Genomic DNA, 5,564 nt, shown 5'->3' on the forward strand with positions numbered 1-5,564 from the left:
AGTTTGAAAAGTAAGCTCATGCAAAGCCACGTTCATTCTTCTTTTGGGGGGCTCGTATTTATTTCTACTACACATAACAGGAGATTTGCAGAATCACACAGTGGCTTAATACACGCTAATGGCACACTGCCCTTATAAGCTTGCGTGGTAAGATTTTCTACTCATTATAGCATCACTGAAGCAAGAAAGCCTTCTCCAAACATCATGCATCTCACTTGCACCTATTTTAATTGAACCGGCTAATGTATTTCTATATGGTTTGTCCTCCAGCCTTTCAAAAAAAAAAAAAAAAACCACCCCAAAAAACCAAAACCAACAACAACAAAAAAGCACCAAAAAAACCCACCAAACACCCCAAACCTCTCAGAGGTCAGCACTGTGTGTTCTAACAGTAGTCTCCTGAAACTTTAAGGAATTAAATCCTCACTGGGCTTCACAGTAAGGAGAAAAACTGAAGAAAGGGTGGAGTGGAAGAACACAGGTATACAAAAGCTGAGCAAAAGACACAAACAAATGAAAAAAAACCAGTAAAATTTGTACTTCTAAGGTTGTCAAGGCACCTATGTCTATAAGACCACACAGATATGCTTAAGAGGTGCAAGACTTTAAGGGACTTCTCACAGACACAGAGATTGAACACCAGTCAGTTGCAAATACTGAATTCTGTTCTCCAGCCAGCACTAATCCGTTTCTAAGAAAGGATGTATCAGTGCCGTATTCCAGAAGTTGTCTTGTTCTCCACTAAGTCTGTTACCCAAGAACTCCTACAGTCGCTAACAGCGATGAACTTTCCTCAATGCTCTTCCCCAAAGAATAGCTTCATACTGAACAGTGGTCTTTGCCAGAGCTATGACACATCTTCGCTATTTACCTTCACAAATTTGTCAAGAGGAAGGGGTTATAGACTCACACTAAGCTCTGTACGTAAGGTTGCAAACTGCAGTTCCTCGCTTAGATGCCAAGAGGATCTAAGTTGCATGTTCAGTAAAAAGTTGTGTTCCAGAAAATTGCCTTTAAAAAAAAGACAGGACTCATGACTATGTGAACATAGTTTCTTTTTAGACTTGTATCAAATACTGTGATATAAGAAGTGCTGAGGCTTACCTGGCCAGAGGGAAAAAACCCAGGCTTGATTTAGAAACAAGCATAGGCTTCTCTCTCCCTCAGCATAGATGAAACTATCATATTCAGTGTCTATCAATGTCTTCTACGATAAGAACATCACCAGTTAGGCAGCTCTTCAAGAACACAGGAAACAGCTTAATTTGTGCATTCCCTCTAATGAATCATCACATCACAGCTGAGAGACTAAGCTTGAGTCAAAATTCCCATCCCAGACAAAGTCAGGCATTTCCAAATTCTGTCTCCACAGCCCTAGTATGCCAAAGCAGCTGGAGCAAAACCGGCCACCCAGCCCTCCAGCTAGCATTCCTCCCATGGGGACAAAGTAGTATCACCATCTTCCAAGCAACTGATCGTAGTCTGCACACGTTAAGTCTGCAATGGGACAACGTACAGTTAATATGAAGATGAAGTTGAGGCAAAAGCCAGAATTACCTAGATGATTTGCAAACCCTAGGATTCGTAAGTACAAAGCTTGAGTATTTCTGCTTGAAGCTCCTAAAGCAGAACCAATCTCAACAGAAGTAATTTAAAGAGAGCAGGCTACTCTCCCAGAGTCAATCAGGTACAACCCCAGATCAAAGATCACTTAAAAGCTGTTGAAAAATAACATGTTCGGACCAACATTCTTTGTCTCCTGGTGAAGCTTCCTCCCCTCAGAAGCTAAAAGCCTTCACTGTTTGAGGAAGATACTGAATTCTCACCAACATTTCCAATGGACAGACACAAAAAAAAAAAGCTATTTTGGGCAAACAGGGATGTTTACCAGACATCCTTAAAAAAATTCTCAAGCAGAGCTGTCCTATCAAATTCACTGTTTCATTTCTGGCACCTATCACTACAAAGATTACACTTGTCACCTCTTCTAACCTAACCAAGACAGACAGCTGTTCTAGAAATAGCTACAGCAGTTACTGCTGCTCACCTGGAAGCTACTAAACTCTCCCCCACAACTGATTCACATTAAACAAACCACATGTCACCTTACTGCAGTACAAAAAAAGCTGATAACTTTGAACTACCCCTGCAGAAGACTGCATGCTTGCTTCTAAATGACATAGGAGACCACAGTTACCGCAGCATTAACTAAGGAGAACGGTAAGTCACAATTTATGGGCACTGACTAAACAATCACAATCATCGACCTAGGAACTGTTCTACACACACCTGCAAAAGCTCATCTGTCTACACACTGAATTGCTCTTCCTAAGACTACGTCTCAACTGCTATTCTTTGACAGGCTAACCTGGACACTTAAAATTATAATTTATCAGCTATCTTATCCAGATTATTTTGAAACCAGCTGGTTTTACACCAGACTATATGAATTGACAGCAACGCATTTTCACTTCACAATAATATGGGTAGCCAGTCTTTACCTTCCGTACCTTCTCTTTGTATCATACGTTTACCCAGTTTTGTTTCCTGCATTACCATGCTTTCTCTGCATTGGTCCTGTGCTGTTGCCAATATATAAGCCCTCAGCCTCATACTGAAAATATTTTAGCCACAATTCCAACTACGTTTTAAATATGCAACAATTGCCTATTGAGATCTGAATCCAACAGTTCTCCAATTTATGCCCATTTTATATTAATGTTGAAGGCACTGGGGTAAAATAGCATCCATTCAATGACACCGAGAACTGAACATCATAAAGCAAATTATTCCTACAAGTAGCAGTTTTTTGGTTTTCAGGCTTGAAGGAATTAGTGTAGTCTGTGTTCTAGTGAAATAACCATTATACCTTAAGATCCTTTATTGACTGTGGATTATTTATCTCATTCCATTGTTTTAGCTCTAATTTGTTTCATTTAACTAACAGAGACAGTTGCCTTAGCCTAGTTTTCCTGTATGAAACTACACACAAACCAGGGAAAGAAACTGAATTTAGATTATTTTTTTTTTTGATACCTATAAATACAGCAAGAAATCTTCAGCTGAATTCCAACTTCTACTATGCTTTAAGTTTTATTAGGGACTTGCAGACTGAAGATTTCTTCTGAATCACTAGCCACATCTGATGGACCTATGGTATCTGCTTCAGATGATAATGCCTGTAAAATACTACTTTTTATAACAATGAAGGATTTGAAATAAAATGGCTAGAGAGAACAACTGAGGGGAGGCTGCAGAAAATAATACAATTAAAAAAGTTATTTAGAACACTTCTGGCTGTGAATGTTTAAAACATTAAGTTATCTGTTAATTAATTCTAATTCCTTTTTGTGTAAGCAATTATCGACTCTAACAGGACTGGTACAGTATGTCTGCACACCTATATACTAACTAGTTGTCTTTTAATCATTTGGCAGACTGTAGTTCCATGCCTCCATAGCAATCAGACCTTACTGTTGTGGTCTGCTTAAAGCCAGACTTTTCAGAAAGAGTTAGCATCTATGATCTTTATATAAAAACTATGTACAGTGCAACTGAGTAGAATTTTTTTTTTTTTTTACACACACACATGTAAAAGTGTGTTTATACTCATTTTTTCAACCAATACAGAAGATGCTGTGTGCATCAGCAGACAGGAAAAAAATATTATCTCTAACCAATGCTACAGATCAACTTTTTCCTGCATCCTGAAAAGACTCAAAAATGTGCTTAAAACCACTGAAAGTTTTTCAAGTGAAATTTGAATAAGCTGACTGGAATTGTGTCGTCAAATTCAAACCTCACTTAAACATAGAAAGAAATCTTAAGAAAATTATTCCAGAAACAACACTGAAGTGTAACTTTCCTTCCTTGTTACATGTCTGTTAAATCAAGTTTGCCTTGGCTTGACACTTTGTTCTCCATAAACACTCTCAAATAAAAGCCATTTAAAAAAAAAAAATAGATTTTGTTCAATCCAAGACTTTTAGGATGGAGCTGGCCCCTGTGTTCTGAAGCTATTATTGCATTTATCATCCTGAAATAAGCCTTTTCACAGAGCTGGACAGGACAACTCACTTCAATGTTTTCAAAAACCTTCATTTTTCACATGGAGTCCAAATTGAAAGTCTTTTTTTCCCCTCCATATGTTCCATAGTAATCAAGATCTACTACTGTAGACTATCTGTGGTTTTGGTAGGTAGAGTACTCATTGAGGGAATAACTAATCAAGCTCTTTGTTTTGGTAAAAGTTCTTAAATTCTTTCATCATCTCCTTACTAGCTCATGTTAACCAGCTCCTCCCCTTGCCCCCCCGCTTGAACAGCAAACTCAAATATAACTTCCACTGGAAGCCTGCACGAAACACTACTGAGACTGCTTCAAGGACAAAACACCTGCCATTTCCCACTTCACAAATATAAGATTTTAAGTCTCAGCATGGCCTCCAGCATGCACATATAACATCTACAATTCACCCATCAAGTCTTTCATCAAAATACACTTTCTAATTGCAGAAAATTATCACAGAAGGACCATTACAGATGCACAAGAGAAATATACACTGGCCCAAACAAGATTTCAATCTTTCATGTAATATTTTACTATCTTCTCCTTCCCTGACCCTCCCTCAACCACACCTCCTTGAGTTTTATAAAGCCTGGTGCCCTACATCTCACAAATCATCTTCCTAGTTGATCACGTAACTGATTTCAGTGGCTATGACTCCAAGACAAAGTAATAAGCATCACATTAACACAATTACCAAAAAGGTGAGAGCAACATGTTTGTAAGCTTAGACATATAAACTTTTACCTCAGTTGTAATGCTACCGGCAGCTGTATTTTAAGTATATCCAATTTTCCAGCAAAATGGTGTAAGCAAAAATCTTTGGTTAGCAAAGCAGAAATACTACATGAACTGCAACTTCATCAACAAATTTCAGAACGTCATTTCAGTGAGGCATGCGCTGTTAAAGAGAGCCCAGGTTTCTGAATTTCAAGCCAACTAGACTTTAAAATTAAGTTCACTTTCATAGTTTAGAACCAGAACAAACCATGTCCAAACTACATATTCAAATTTTTATAAAAATTAAGGTTTAACATTTATTTTACATCTAGCTTTCCACATCCATGTGGGGACAAGGAATCAGAATGTACATAACTATAAGCAGTGCAAAAGTGGTGCCAGTGCGAAGTCACAGATGCACAATAAAGTGATAGTACAAGACTAGAGAAAATGAAGCTATGGATGTTAAGAATGGAGACCAAAAAAAATCAAACAAGGAAAAATATGGAGGAAGAGGGCAGGAAAGAGGGGAGCCGGATGTTTAATAATGCCCTTGTTGCTGCAAAGATAAACTAATGGCACAAGACAATGTTTCTTGTAGAACAAAAATCCAATAGCAATGAGTCTTTATTCACGTTTAGTCACCTGACATGAGGAAAGTGTCTGTTGCATTAAAATAGTCATCAATGTAAATGGCAGCATGGCTGAACAAGTCCTTTTCAATGGTAACGAACATCCCACATAGTAAAGTCACTTCAACACAGCCTCATGACAATTCC

Source organism: Ciconia boyciana, chromosome 5 (assembly GCF_034638445.1).
Source record: "Ciconia boyciana chromosome 5, ASM3463844v1, whole genome shotgun sequence".
NCBI classification, from domain to species: domain Eukaryota; kingdom Metazoa; phylum Chordata; class Aves; order Ciconiiformes; family Ciconiidae; genus Ciconia; species Ciconia boyciana.